Source organism: Tachyglossus aculeatus, chromosome 1 (assembly GCF_015852505.1).
Source record: "Tachyglossus aculeatus isolate mTacAcu1 chromosome 1, mTacAcu1.pri, whole genome shotgun sequence".
Taxonomy (NCBI): domain Eukaryota; kingdom Metazoa; phylum Chordata; class Mammalia; order Monotremata; family Tachyglossidae; genus Tachyglossus; species Tachyglossus aculeatus.
Window position 1 is genome coordinate 167,717,828 of NC_052066.1, and position 16,577 is coordinate 167,734,404.

Consider the following 16,577-nt stretch of genomic DNA (forward strand, 5'->3'; position numbering starts at 1 on the left):
CTACAAATAGGCACCCTCACACTCCGCTTGAGGCATTATAGCAATGCTAGCCAAATCTATAATACTCTCTTATGGCAATCTTTTTTTCTTCAAAAGAAAAGAAGAAAAATCAATCAGAATGATATATGGCTCATCAGGTCTGAAGTAAAGCCCAGCCATGTAGAAAATAGATCAGGCACCGAACTATGGGATCAAAAGATAGGGTGAGCAAACTATGAAAGGTATCACAGAGTGCAATTATCTTCCCAAACTGTGAGAGGGTAAATATACTCAGAGGGAAATAGATTTATACAAACCATTGCCTTTCTTCCTATCCAAACACCCATCCTCAACTACCAGGGTTGGACTCATTTCTCCACATGTAACGCAGGCTTTGAAACCCTGACAGTCACTATAGGTGACTTCCCCTAGATCTCAACAGTTATGGAAGAAATTCTTAATTCTAGAAAATAAACTCCATTCTCCCATGCCCCTAAGAACTAGGACCAGAAGCGATACACCCTCTTTTCTATCCTCATACTGTACAAATTCACACTTTCTAAACATTATCTCCTCTCCCACCACTCTACCTTCTCCAGGAAGCTTTCCCTAGTTGATTCATAACATCCTAAGTCATATCAAGCCAATAGACACTCCTAGCCTTGTCTTGTCTCATGCTGACAAGTCTTCTCCAACCCATTGTGATTCCACGGACATATCTCTCCCAGAACAACCCACCTCTATATTCAATCATTCTGGTATTCATAGCATTTTCTTGGTAAAAATACAGAAGTTGTTTACCACTGCTTTCTTCTGTGCAGTAAACCTGAGTCTCCACCCTCGACTCTCTCCCATGCTGCTGCTGCCCAGTGCAAGTAATTTTTCACTTGTAGCAGATTGCCTTCCACTCATTAGCCACTGCCCAAGCTAGGAATGGAATGGGTATGCCTCTGCTTGACTCTCCCTCCCATAGCTGAGACTGGTAGAGTACTGGATACTCTCTAGGTGCGATCCTGAGAGGGGCCGCTCCTGACACTTATATATATATATATATATATACATATATATATATATATGTATATATATATATATATATAATGTCAATTATTTGCTCATCTAATTCTGACATATTTGTGCTACTACCCATTATTTCCTTCTAGATGGTAACCTCCTTGAGAGCAGTGATCATGTCTACTGCCTTGATTGCATTATCCCAAGGTTGACTTCCTTGTTCTTCCTGCTTCCACCATTCATAAATCATTTTTTGTGTTTTTTGCCTCTTCTAGGCTGCAACCTATTAAAATCACAAGGGGTGGGGTGGGAGTAGAGGAAATGAGAAGACTAAGTCCTCATTTATCCTACTCTTGTTCCCTTCTGCATTTCCTATGCCCTTGGTTCTGTACCCTTTAAGAATGTGGTATTCACCCCACCCTCAGAACCTCCCTGCACTTATGGGCACATCAATATTTTATTTTATTAATTTATTTTAATGTCCATCTCCCCTCTAGACAGTAAGCTCCCTGAGGACAGGGAATGTGCCTTCCAATTCTGTTATACTGTATTCTCCCATTGTCCTGCACATAGTAAGTGCTCAGTAAATACCAGTGATTTATTGACAAGGAACATTTATTCTTGTTGCTGCTGTATTCTCCCAAGGGTTTAGTGCAGTACTAACAGATGCTCAATAAATACCACTGAATGATTAACAATTATGGAATCCAAAGACAATACCCTGAGAAAAGAGTGATCCTGAAGTCCTAGTTTTCCTGGAATCTTCCCAAGTTAATACCTATAGGTCATGAAAAATAAGCCCCAACCTCCCAAGTAGAATGTAAGGATGGGAGCACCACTACAGCTTGGAAATGGCTACCATCTTGACTGCCTCTGACCTCATTTTATCAATCAATCACTCTAGAGCTGGAAGAGCTCAGTTAAAAAGAAGTCACAGCGAAGACCCAAAGGGAAACAGAAAACACCATCCTGCCTGTTCATTTCCTTCTGATTCTATTAGAAAAGTGGAGCAACACCACATCACAATGTGCGAACGTAAATGTATGCAAGGAATCCATTTTGCATAGCAATGGCCCTCACTTATCTATCTCATCCCTCACCTCTTCAAGGGGATTAACTAGGTCTTTAAAATCACACAGCATCGTGTCATAATTGCACTTATGCAGACACCCACTGACTCAGACAATCACTGATAGAATCATTTCAGGTTTATATTACAAACACCATACCGTCAAACTTCTTGAAGCAAGGGGTTGTGGAAGACCTAGGACATAGGCTACATGGATCTCAAATCCTTCCTATGACCCAGTTGGAAAGCTGGAAGAGAAATAAGACTGGCTGGAAGAACTGAAGGTTGTTTGAACTACTGGCAAAACTCAACAAGTTAATTGAGCATTCTGAAGACAGCTATTCCTTTCCCCCTCCCTTGACAACTTCATAGGGAGAGAGAGAATGTCATACAACTGAATTGAAATTGAATGTTTTGGTGATAAATGAGAAACAACATGGCCTAGTGGAAAGAGCATGGGCCTGGGAGTCAGAGGGCATGCATTCTAATCCTACCTCTGCCATTTTTCTGCTGTGTGACCTTGGGTAAATCACTTAAATTCTCTGCGACTCAGTTTTTTCATCTGCAAAATGGGGACTAAATCTTACTCCCTCCTACTTAGCTCCTTGTTGGACAGGGGCTATGTCCAACATGATTATTTTTTATCTACCCCAGTGCTTAGTGCTGTGCTTGGCACAAAATAAGCACTTAAGTACCATAAAAAAAATGCAGGAGAGCAGGAAGGAGATGAAGAAAGAGACAATCATCATCAATATTTAAAACCATACCCTAAAGGTACTCTACTAGGTGTTTGGGAGAATATAATAAAAGTAGAAGGCACAGCCTTTGCCCTGGAAGAATTTACTATCTTATGGATTTATGAGAAAGGGAAGGCAAAGAGAATTACCTGGGCATGGAGAACCAACAGAGGACTTAGCTTTTATTTAGCGTTGTGTGCACAGCACTGTACTAAATCAATCAATCAATCAATCGTATTTATTGAGCGCTTACTATGTGCAGAGCACTGTACTAAGCGCTTGGGAAGTACAAATTGGCAACACACAGAGACAGTCCCTACCCAACAGTGGGCTCACAGTCTAAAAGGGGGAGACAGAGAACAGAACCAAACATACCAACAAAATAAAATAAATAGGAAAGAAATGTACAAGTAAAATAAATAAATAAATAAATAAATAGAGTAATAAATATGTACAACCATATATACATATATACAGGTGCTGTGGGGAAGGGAAGGAGGTAAGATGGGGGGATGGAGAGGGGGGCGAGGGGGAGAGGAAGGAAGGGGCTCAGTCTGGGAAGGCCTCCTGGAGGAGGTGAGCTCTCAGCAGGGCCTTGAAGGGAGGAAGAGAGCTAGCTTGGCGGATGGGCAGAGGGAGGGCATTCCAGGCCCGGGGGATGACGTGGGCCGGGGGTCGATGGCGGGACAGGCGAGAACGAGGTACAGTGAGGAGATTAGCGGTGGAGGAGCGGAGGTTGCGGGCTGGGCAGTAGAAGGAGAGAAGTGAGGTGAGGTAGGAGGGGGCGAGGTGATGGAGAGCCTTGAAGCCCATGGTGAGGAGTTTCTGCCTGATGCGCAGATTGATTGGTAGCCACTGGAGATTTTTGAGGAGGGGAGTAATATGTCCAGAACGTTTCTGGACAAAGATAATCCGGGCAGCAGCGTGAAGTATGGATTGAAGTGGAGAGAGACACGAGGATGGGAGATCAGAGAGAAGGCTGGTGCAGTAGTCCAGACGGGATAGGATGAGAGCTTGAATGAGCAGGGTAGCAGTTTGGATGGAGAGGAAAGGGCGGATCTTGGCAATGTTGCGGAGCTGAGACCGGCAGGTTTTGGTGACGGCTTGGATGTGAGGGGTGAATGAGAGAGCGGAGTCGAGGATGACACCAAGTTTGCGGGCTTGTGAGACGGGAAGGATGGTAGTGCCGTCAACAGAGATGGGAAAGTCAGGGAGAGGACAAGGTTTGGGAGGGAAGACAAGGAGCTCAGTCTTTGACATGTTGAGCTTTAGGTGGCGGGCGGACATCCAGATGGAGATGTCCTGAAGGCAGGAGGAGATGCGAGCCTGGAGGGAGGGGGAGAGAGCAGGGGCAGAGATGTAGATCTGGGTGTCATCAGCGTAGAGATGATAGTTGAAGCCGTGGGAGCGAATGAGGTCACCAAGGGAGTGAGTGTAGATTGAGAACAGAAGGGGACCAAGCACTGAACCTTGGGGAACCCCCACAGTAAGAGGATGGGAGGAGGAGGAGGAGCCTGCAAAAGAGACTGAGAAAGAACGACCGGAGAGATAAGAGGAGAACCAGGAGAGGACGGAGTCTGTGAAGCCAAGGGAGAGTACAATACAAGAGTTGATAAACTCGTTCCCTGCCCACAATGAGCTTTTATGACAGTAATTTTTAAGCTGTCCCCCAAGAACATTCAAAACAGAGGAAATTAAGCCTTTCTAAGCTAAGAAGGGCTACCAATTATTGCCAAGGCAACTTTGACCATCAACAACTATGGGATCATATCTACCAACTCTGTTATATTGTACTCTTCCAAGCACTTAGAACAGTGCTCCACACACACTGAGCATTCAATAAATATGATTGATTGCCAAAATAGCTCCTTTCCCTTTCAAGGTAATATGACAGCTTTTTATGGGGAAATTAGCATTATCAAGCAGAATAAGGTCAATCAATTATGTTTATAGAATGCATACTGTCTGCAGAGCAGTATACTAAGCACTTGAGAAAGTACAATGCATCAGAGTTGGTAGACATATATTCCATCTACAACGAATTGACAGTCTAGAGGGAGGTCTTTCCGAATCACTGGTATTATCTTCTTTGCATGGTCGAGGGCATCTCCAACACTTTCTGTTTTTACTCTCCACTAGTTTATTTCTCTATCCTAGGCCCATGGTCTTCTGATACTAAGTCATTTCAGCCTGATTCAGCTCAGGTAACATACCCCACATAAGCTCCAAGGTAAACTGTCTTCATGAACAATGCAGCTATGACTTAGGACCAATAGCAATCTGATGTTAGAAATGGTCTAGTATAGGTTGGTGCTATAGGATGGAATCATGTTTTGGATGCTTTTATGAGGAAGTAGCATGGCTCAGTGGAAAAAAGCCCGGGCTTTGGAGTCAGAGGTCATGGGTTCAAATCCCAGCTCTGCCAAATGTCAGCTGTGTGACTTTGGGCAAGTCACTTAACTTCTCTGTGCCTCAGTTCCCTCAACTGTAAAATGGGGATGAAGACTGTGAGCCCCCTGTGGGACAACCTGATCACCTTGTAACCTCCCCAGTGCTTAGAACAGTGCTTTGCACATAGTAAGTGCTTAATAAATGCCATCATCATTATTATTATTATAAGAGCATTCCCCTTCTAGACTGTAAACTCATTATGGGCAGGGAATATATCTACCAACCCTGTTTCAGAATACTCTCCCAAGAGCTTAGTATAGTGCTCTGCACACAGTAAATGCTCAATAAGTACCATTGATCAATTGGGAAAAAGGATTCTGCATTCATTCTGTGTCTCAGTTGTGTCAGATCCATTGTAAAGTTTGTTCTGGGTTTTTTTTTTCAATGCTATTTGTTAAGCACCTACTATATGCCAAGCACTGGGGTAGATACAAAATGATCAGGTTGGACACAGTCCCTGTCCCACATGGGCTCACAGTCTCAATCCCCATTCTACAGATGAGGTAACTGAGGCACAGAGAAGTTAAGTAATGTGCCCAAGGTCACACAGCAGACAAGTGGCAGAGCTGGGATTAAAACCAGGTCCTTCTGACTTTCAGACCAGAGCTCTGTCCACTAAGTCACTCTGCTTTCTAGATCCTACCTAACTTCTAGTAGTAGTAGTGTCAGGGAATGACCTGTATGCCATTTCTCTGACCCTTCAAAATATAAAAAAGAAAAAACAAAAAAATTTTGAAGCATAACAGCTGACTCTGCTTCAGAGATGTAAAAGGACAGAGTCCATTATCTCAGTTTTGGAGGGGAAAGAAAGATTTGGGAAGCTAAGCTGGCAGTTCCCAGGGGAGCCTGAGTTTGTTAATGATTTCTAGGAGACATCAGGTAAACATTCTGCAAGTTAATAGTGAATAGTCACCTCTTGGAAAAAGTCTGCATTTAAGAGTTCCTTGCCATGGGGTAAAGTTAATTTTTGAGAACATTTTTGCAACATGTTAAAATATTCCAGAGTGAAAACTCCAACTGCATATCAAAAACACTCCATGGAGAGAGGAGGGAAACAAAAATAATCATCACGACGAAGCTTAATTTTCTTCATCGTCTCTGGACGAACAGCTGAACCCACTGAGTAGCCCAAGGTTAGTCTCCAGGAACAACTCCTACTCCAGGAGTAGTGGGATGAAGGGAGGGGGAAGAAACTGTTTGTGACTCAGAGGAATCCTAATGAAATCCTAGAGTAGATGAGTACAGAGTAAATGACTCCCCTCCTCAAAAACCTGGAGGATGAGTGTGGCTCAGTGGAAAGAGACTGAGCCTGGAGGTCAGAGGACCCGGGTTCTAATCCTGCCCGACAGTTGCCTACTACGCGATCTTGGGCAAGTCGCTTTGTTTCTTCTTGCCCCAGTTTCCTCATCTGTAAAATGGGGATTCAATGCTTGTTCTTTCTTCTACTTTGACTTTGAGCCCCCTGTGGGACAGGAACTGGGTCCAACCTCATTAACTTGTATCTATTCCAGCACTTAGAACAGGACTTAACACATAATAAGCACTTAAATACCATAATGATAATACAAAACCTCCAATGGCTTCCCACTGTTTCCCAAGTGAAACAAAAACTCTGTCAGTTATCTAGGCTCTCAGCTGTTGCCTTCTAACCTGCCTGCTTTACCCATCTGCTACATGCTAGTTTACACAGTTACTCCCAGAAAACCTCGATTATTCCATTCTGCCTCTCAAAGATTCTAAACTACTTTCATATTATCCGTGCAGTCTATGATTTTAATGGTATTACTATGTCCTTGTCTCACAGTGTAAGAAAAAGGGAGAGGAGATACCTTATCCTCATTTTACAAATGAAGAAACTGAGGCACAGAGAGAAGTGACTCACCCAAGGTTACACAGCAGGCTATGAGCAGAACTGGGATTACAACCCAGGACTCCCAGTCCTGTGCTCTTTCCACTAGACCACACTGCCCTTCTAGGGAGAGTGAGAGAAAAGATCAAATACCAATCCACTGTGCAAACCTGAGAAAGGCGCTAATTCTTCAAGGTCTCAGTTTCCCCAACTGTTAAACAATCCCTCTCTTGATGTTAAAAGGGACCAAAAGTATCCAGGAGGAGAAGAAATTTTTTCCCCAGACCATGGCATGATCTAGTATTCTGTTCTTTTCTCCAACAACAGCTCATTGGCAAATGGTGTAAGACACAGCTTGGATCCCAGGCAATCAGAAGTGCCCACAAGAGATATTACTTGAATCATCTGTCAGATGTCAACGCTTCCCTCCAGTAACTTTTGCCCCTTTATGTGACAGACTCCACACAGAAACAAAAGCTCAGAATCTCCTAGCAAATAGATGTGGCCATGTTGGCAACTGCTGGATCCCTGTGATGGTTGGCCTGACTGGCCCCTACACTTAAGAGGGAGAGGACGAAGCCAGGAGATTCTTTCCATGATGCCCCTCCCTGAGGGAATCAATCAATCATATTTATTGAGTGCTTACTGTGTGTGGAGCATTGTCCTAAGCGCTTGGGAGAGAGTACAATATAATATTATATAAAAGAGTTAGTAGAAGGATTGGGGAGGAAGTTGGGGGGGGGGGTAGTTTGTGGGAGAAGACCACCCTTGGCCATCTTGAATTTGTTTCCCCGGGAGAGCAAGACCCAGGGAAAGCTCATGCTGTGGAACCTCAGTGGATACAGGGAAGGATCAGAGAGGATCTCAGGTGAGGGGTAGCATACCCTGATGATTAAATGCAATAATAACAATAGTAATAATAATGATGAATATCATCATCCAATTTAGGAGATGATTTCTTACCTAAACACTTATCTCTGATCAACCAATCTGAGAACTTGCAGTATACTACCTGGTTTAAGACCTGATCCTGCAAAACCCTGGTGGCCACAGCTATTTAATAGGAGTGCCCATGAATACCCAGTACAGATTTAAAGGAATTGTCCCCTCTTTGGATGTTCTTGTCCTCTAAGAGCTTTCAGGAAGCTCCCTAACCTATTGGCTACAGCCATTCCGAATTTCAGTTGGCAAACACACACTCAGTCTTCACCTTGGAAATAACAATCCCTTGTCCTTCCAGAGTCCCTTTCAGGTGAATCACTCCAGGCAATTTACTGTAGCCCATTACAAAGGAAAAAAGGTGAGATGTTTATGCTGGTCATAGGGTGGGAAGCTGCAGGATTCAGAGGCAAAGGATGACTAATGGCAGCACAATGATTTTTACAGGGGGAGCAATAGGTGAAATGCTAGCCTGGCAAAGGTGTTAAGTGACTTGTCTTAGTTACAAAACACACAACAATGGCAGAGCTAGCAGTGATCCACTACCTCCTCCCTGCTCTAGTGTCTAGACATTTCTCTCCAGAGAATAGAAAAGGAAATCAAAATGTCACACCTGAGGGAATTTACAATATCAACCCCAATGGAGATAGCTGTGGACAATTTTCAATTCTTTCCCCACAGCTCAACCTCTCCCTACAACTTCTGTGGCTTTTACATGATCAGATAGTGGTTAGCTGTTATTTCTCTTCAAACAAACAATCTAACACTGTTGGTTCTTCAAAACTAAGGTGTCAGTCTTCTCTGGAGAGCTCCTCTCAAATTCATTGAAAGTTAAAGAGGATAAGGTAAGGAGCCAAGTATTTTGCTTGATTTTTTAAAATGTAATCTCCTCATTTGGATAGGGCGTGTGTGTGTGTGTGTGTGTGTGTGTGTGTGTGTGTGTGTGTGTGTGAGAGAGACATGTTTCTTTCTTTTAATGGGCTTGGCAAATTAAGGGACAAGGAATTTGTCTGTGAAGTTTTCAACAATTTTGCTTCCAACTACACCCAATGGGAATTTCCGGGAGCCTTTGGAAATCTCTTGCCTCCCTTTCCCATGTCCTCCCTCTAGCCTGGAACCCCCTCCCTGTCCATATATGCCAGAGCACCACTCTCTCCAACTTCAAAGCATTATTAAGGTCACATCTTCTCCAAGCGGTCTTCCTAGATTAAGCCCTCTTTTCCCTGCCTCACTCTCCCTTCTGCATCATCTATGCATGGGGATCTGTGACATTTGGACAATTGATATTCACCCACCCCCAACCCCACAGAACTTATGCACAGATCTTTAAATTATATATTTTAACTAATGTATTCACGTTAATGTTAGTCTCCCCCCACATACTGTAAGCTTGTTATGATCAGGAAACATATCTGCTAATTCTCTTGTATTGCACTCTCCCAAATGCTTACTACAGTGCTCTGCATATAGTAAACACTCAGTAAGTATGATTGATTGATCTTATAAAGGAGATCACCTATTCCTACTCTGTAGTTTTATGGTCACAAATGTATGCTAACACATCCCCTTCCAAATAATCACTACTATTGTGCTATTTATTAGGCACTATCTATGTGCCAAAGTCCAGGGCCAGAATTCTGGGGTAGAAATTGATCATCAGAATGGCCACAGTCCCTGCACAGTCTTTTCAGTAGGGAGATCAGATATCTTATGCCCATTTTACATCTCTGCCCCTGCTCTCTCCCCCTCCCTCCAGGCTCGCATCTCCTCCTGCCTTCAGGACATCTCCATCTGGATGTCTGCCCGCCACCTAAAACTCAACATGTCCAAGACTGAACTCCTTGTCTTCCCTCCCAAACCCTGCCCTCTCCCTGACTTTCCCATCTCTGTTGACGGCACTACCATCCTTCCCGTCTCACAAGCTCGCAACCATGGTGTCATCCTCGACTCCGCTCTCTCATTCACCCCTCACATCCAAGCCGTCACCAAAACCTGCCGGTCTAAGCTCCACAACGTTGTCAAGATCCGCCCTTTCCTCTCCATCCAAACCACTACCCTGCTCATTCAAGCTCTCATCCTATCCCGTCTGGACTACTGCATTAGCCTCCTCTCTTATCTCCCATCCTCGTGTCTCTCCCCACTTCAATCCATACTTCATGCCGCTGCCCGGATTGTCTTTGTCCAGAAACGCTCAGGGCATGTTACTCCCCTCCTCAAAAATCTCCAATGGCTACCAATCAATCTGCGCATCAGGCAGAAACTCCTCACCCTCCGCTTCAAGGCTCTCCATCACCTCGCCCCCTCCTACCTCACCTCCCTTCTCTCCTTCTACAGCCCACCCTGCACCCTCCGCTCCTCTGCCACTAATCTCCTCACCGTACCTCATTCTCACCTGTCCCGCCATTGACCCCCAGCCCACATCATCCCCCGGGCCTGGAATGCCCTCCCTCTGCCCATCTGCCAAGCTAGCTCTCTTCCTCCCTTCAAGGCCCTACTGAGAGCTCATCTCCTCCAAGAGTCCTTCCCAGAATGAGCCCCTTCCTTCCTCTCCCCCTCGTCTCCCTCTCCATCCCCTGCATCTTACCTCCTTCCCTTCCCCACAGCACCTGTATATATGTATATATGTTTGTACATATTTATTACTCTATTTATTTATTTATTTTACTTGTACCTATCTATTCTATTTATTTTATTTTGTTAGTATGTTTGGTTTTGTTCTCTGTCTCCCCCTTCTAGACTGTGAGCCCACTGTTGGGTAGGGACTGTCTCTATATGTTGCCAGCTTGCACTTCCCAAGTGCTTAGTACAGTGCTCTGCACACAGTAAGCGCTCAATAAATACAATTGATTGATTGATTGATTGAGATATACAGGTGCTGTGGATCCTGGACTATGGACAACGTCCTTCCATGGGCCCAATATGCCATCAAGGTTCTGATGAAAGAAGAAAAGATAAATGCTACATGTGATGAATATCAAAACTCTCCTCTAAGATAAATAAAAAAATAGCACAATGATACATGAACAACAAACCAAGTAGAAAAACAAGACAGACAAGCATCTGGCTGAGGAAATTGTCAGTGTGACAATTGAACAGGGCTGGCAGTCAGCCAGAATGGGCTGGAACTAAGCTAAGGAGAAGGAAAAGTCCCAATTCTAATATCAAACCAATTATCAAGGACTCCAAACCCTAATTCCTAGCATAAAGACGCCCAATTCAAAAAATCATTTAATTATTTTTGGAAAATTCCAAGTAGAGAAACTCATCATTCTATTGAATTTCTGATGATAGTCACTCAAACAATCACATTTATGGAGCGCTTACTTTGTGCAGAGCACCGCACTAAGAGCTTGGGAAAATAAAATATATCAGAGTTGGTAGACACGTTTTCTGCCCACAGTGAGTTTATAGGCTAGAGTCCAAAAATCCACAATACTAATCAGTTTACCTTACCCCCTTGAGGGGAAGGTGATTTTGAAGAGCAACTTAAGGAAAAGAAGGGAAAACAAATGTGTATGATAAAAATGTACTGTGGCATTTTTACACCATTCTTCTTTGAGGAGCTAAGGGTAGTTGAGGAAAAATTTAGAAGATTCCATTCATTTGAGAGTTATAGGACACCATTATTTCTAAATCATCATGGTACATCACAGATATCTGACACCAATATAACGATTAGGTGTCAGATGACTAGAGCTGATAAGTATATCAATACTAAAAGACTGCAGGTCACTTGGAGAATTAAATGACTTTCACAAACTCCATGGAAATATTGACATGGTATTCATACTGTATCAGATTTTATGAGAATGATGAAAGCACTTGTTTATAGATCATTTCCTTCAAAAGGGAAAACGAGACATAAATATTATGAAAGGCTAACTCTCCATGTCTTTGTTTCCACCAGATCTGTAGTCCGAGCCTGAACAAATGGAACAATACAAGACTGGAAGCCCAGAGACCTGGGTTTTAACCCCATCTCTGTCATTAGCCTGCCGTATGGCACTGGGAAAGTTACTTTTCTGAGCACCAGTTTTATATTAGAGAAAAAGAGTGGTCTAGTGGAAAGGGAATGCCTGGGAATCAGAAGACTGGGGTTCTATAAATTGATCAATGGTAATAATAATAATTATGGTATTTGTTAAGTGCTTACTATGTGCCTACACATAGTGCACCATACTAAGCACTGGAGTAGATACAAGCTAATTGTGTTGGACAAAGTCCCTGTCCCAAATGGGGCTCTCCATCTCAATCCCCATTTACAGATGTGGTAACTGAGGCCCAGAGAAGAGAAGTGACTTGCACAATGTCACACAGCAGACAAGTGGTGAAGCAGAGATTAGAATTCATGACCCAGGCCCATGCTCTATCAACTATGCCATGCAATCAATCAATTATATCTACTGAGGGCTTGCTGTCTGCCAGTCAATCGTATTTACTGAGTGCTTACCATGTGCAGGGCATGGTACTAAGCGCTAGACCAATACAATATAACAATATAACAGACACATTCCCTGCTCACAGTGAGGTTATGGTCTAGAGGGGCAGACAGGCATTGTTGTGAATAAATAAATTACAGATGTATACATATATGCTGTGGGGCTGGACGGGCAGTGAAAAAAGGGAGCGAGTCAAGATGATGCAGAAGGGAGTTGTAGAAAAGGAAAAGAGGTCTTAGTCAATGAAGGATTCTTGGAGATGTGCCTTCAGTAAGCATCTGAAGAAGGGGAGAGTTATTGTCTGTAGGATAAAAGGAGGGAGGATGTTCCAGGATAGCAGCAGGATGCGGGCAAGAGGTCGGCAGTGAGATAGACGACATCAAGGTACAGTAAGAAGGTTAGAATTAGAGGAATGAAGTGTGTGGGCTGGGTTGTAGTAGGAGAGAAGTGAAGAGAGGTAGGAAGTGGCAAGGTGATTGAGGGCTCTAAAGCCAATGGTGAGGAGTTTCTGTTTGATGCAGAGGTGGATGGGCAAACACTGGAGGTTCTTGAGGAGTAGGGAAACAAGGCCCAAATGCTTTTGTAGAAAAATGATCCAGGCAGCAGAGTAAAGTGTGGACTGGAGTGGGGAGAAAAAGGAGGCTGGGAGGTCAACAAGGAGACTGATAAAGTAATCAAGGCGGGATAGGATAAGTGATTAGATTGCAGGGCAGCTAGAAGTGGAGTCAAGCGGGGAGCTTAACTGAACCCTCACGTGAGAAACAGCATAGCCTAGTGGCAAGAGCACGGGCTTGGGAGTAAGAGGATGTAGGTCTAATCCCAGCTCCACCATTTGTCTGCTGTGTGACCTTGGACAAGACACTCAACTTCTCTGTGCCTCATTACCTCATCTGTAAAATGGGGATTAAGACTGTGAGCCCCAAGTGGGATAACCTGATTACAGTGTACCTACCCCAGCGCTTAGAACAGTGCTCGGCACATAGTAAGCACTTAACAAATACCATCATCATTATTATTATTATTAACATGAAAGCAGTTTGGACAGAAAGGAAAGGGTGGAGTTTAGCAATGTTGTGAAGGTTTAGTCATGGATTGAATACGTGGATTAAATGAGAGAGATGAGTCAAGGATGATGCCAAGGTTTTGGGTTTCTGAGACAGGAAGGATGGTGTTGCCATTTACAGTGATGGGAAAGACAGGGGGAGGACAGAGTTTGGCTGGGAAGAAGAGTGCTTACTGTGTGCAGATCACTGTACTAGTGCTTGGGAGAGTACAATACCACAGACTCATTCCCTGCCCAGAATGAGTTTACAGGCTCATTGCCTGTTTGCTTGCTTTGTGATCTTGGGCAAATCACCTACCTTCTCTGTGCCTCAGTTCCTCATCTGTAAAATGGGGATTCACTATATGTTCTACCTCCTTCTTAGACTGTAAGGCCCATGTGGGACAGCCACTGTGGCCTAAAGTACTTAAATACATCATCATCATCAATTGTATTTATTGAGCGCTTACTATGTGCAGAGCACTGTACTAAGCGCTTGGGAAGTACAAATTGGCAACATATAGAGACAGTCCCTACCCAACAGTGGGCTCACAGTCTAAAAGGGGGAGACAGAGAATAAAACCAAACATACTAACAAAATAAAATAAATAGAATAGATATGTACAAGTAAAATAAATAGAGTAATAAATATGTACAAACATATATACATATATACAGGTGCTGTGGGGAAGGGAAGGAGGTAAGATGGGGGGATGGAGAGGGGGGCGAGGGGGAGAGGAAGGAAGGGGCTCAGTCTGGGAAGGCCTCCTGGAGGAGGTGAGCTCTCAGTAGGGCCTTGAAGGGAGGAAGAGAGCTAGCTTGGCGGATGGGCAGAGGGAGGGCATTCCAGGCCCGGGGGATGACGTGGGCCGGGGGTTGATGGCGGGACAGGCGAGAACGAGGTACGGTGAGGAGATTAGCGGCGGAGGAGCGGAGGGTGCGGGCTGGGCTGTAGAAGGAGAGAAGGGAGGTGAGGTAGGAGGGGGCGAGGTTATGGAGAGCCTTGAAGTACAGGGTGAGGAGTTTCTGCCTGATGCGCAGATTGATTGGTAGCCACTGGAGATTTTTGAGTACATATCCTTAAACTCTGCCATTTTCCCTAGCTATAATTTCTGTCTCCCCAACTTGATTGTAAGCTCCTTGAGAGCAGGGATGGGGTCTACTAACTCTATTATTCTGTATTCTCCCAAGGGATTAGTAAGTACTCTGCACACAGTAAACACTCAATAAACACCACTGATCGTTTGACTGATGTTGCCCTCACTCCACCTATACCTTTCCCTGTCTACTCTCACAGACTGTATAGTTATTTCTGCCAGTACTCTGATCAGCATTATCCAAGAAACTAAATTGAACGGGATTCATTATGTATTTCTAGGTCGACCAATACTGACCGCTAGCAACATTTATCTAATTCTAAATTGTTCTTAAAATGTAAGGCCTTCCCAGATTTGTTTTTCATGTTGAATGACAAATAAGAGCCTGAATCAGGTGACGTTGGGAGTTGCTAAAAGCAAGCAAACTGAGGAGCCAGGTATGCTAATTAGTGAGGCTGCCCATAGAAAAATTTCATAAACTAATAGAATTGGCTTTTCATAAGACATGACCATTTCTCAAAATCAGAAGATACCACTCACGTGATGATAATAGAGTTTTCCCAGATATATCAAAACTAGTCTGTAAGCTCCTTGTGGGCAGTCAATATATCTACCAACTCTGTTATATTCTACTCTCCCAAGCACTCACTACAGTGCTTGGCATAAAAGTAAACACTCAGTGAATAGCACTGGCTGATTGAGAACCTGCTTAGAGGAATCAAATACTGTGCTAGTGGTCTGCACAGCACCAGTTTTACAGCCAGTCAGGTTCCCATTATGTTAACAAAAAAGAGGAAAAAGATGTAACACATTTCAAGGGGCACACGGAAAGTTGAACCTGGAGAATGCATTTACAGTCAAAAGGACTCCAGCATAATTAGCAGTTGCTGTGTTGTAGTGCCATAGCAGGCACGAGGTTGCCTGGGTAGCCACTGTGATCTCTTTCCACCACATCCACCATCTATTTTTTCCATTTCCTGCAGGGCAGGTCAACTTACAGAGCACCCTAAATGACTCTCTAGTCAGGAAATTTCACCACTGATGACACAGTGCTGGCAGGCAAGACCCAGGCAGAACAGCAAACCAGGCCTCCTGATTCCCACAAGGGGTTGCTTTCCAGTGGACTTAACAGCTGGGCAAAAAATACTGATGGCAATTCTGAGATGGAATAGGATTCTAATCCCAGGATTTTATAGAAATGGTTTAGGGACCTTTGTCAATAATACTGCTTTGCAGCAGTGAGAGAGAGTCAGATGAAGACATTTTTCTACCTATACTGCTCTCAATGTTACAGTGGATAATGCCCTGAGGATCTGGTCCCGGGGCAGGCATGACTGATCCTTAAGGAGTGAACCTGTGAAGTGAAAAAGAAATGCCCCATGTCTTCTGATGAGATCAGGAAGAAGTTACTTTTCTTTGAATAACATGCCTGGAGATATAAAAATATTTGTTGTCAATAGAATTCTCATTGTAAGAGGAGGGACACATGCCTTTTGACCTGTAAACCAAAATGAGCCTCTTAATGACTTTATCAACTTACAAACAATATCAGTGATCTTTAACCTAATTCAACCTCACTCACTGCTGGCAAGCTTCTGGACACCTACAAAGAAATATTACCCACCGATACACTTGAAATTGAACAAGCAGCAGGAGATTTAGAAATATTGAAGTAGCTACTGGAAAATCCCTGGTGGGTGATGCCAAAAGAAATTACATCCCTGAGCCAGGACTATAATGGAGGCATCGTGCTTATAGTAGTTCAAAGGGTAATAGTGTGAAATTGGCAGCATAATTTTAAAAGTATGAGGCCCCAAGAAAAGGTTATTTAACAAGTGAACAACTGCATCATATTGTTCTCATATCTCGAAACTCAGTCTATGAAGCAACAATGCAGTGAAATCATCAGTGAACCTTTGAGAATGCCACTGTAAATTATAAATAATTCTAAGAATTGTACTACT

At 43.6% G+C, this 16,577-nt stretch overlaps 1 protein-coding gene and 1 non-coding gene across 2 annotated transcripts in view; both read right to left on the reverse strand.

The window, feature by feature from the left end:
- NRXN3 (neurexin 3) overlaps positions 1–16,577 on the reverse strand; it is a 1,831,517-nt gene that overhangs the window by 858,668 nt on the left and 956,272 nt on the right.
- Positions 865–1,002, reverse strand: LOC119936603. Its single transcript, XR_005453808.1, has one exon. It is a non-coding gene; the product is annotated as a small nucleolar RNA SNORA7 (small nucleolar RNA).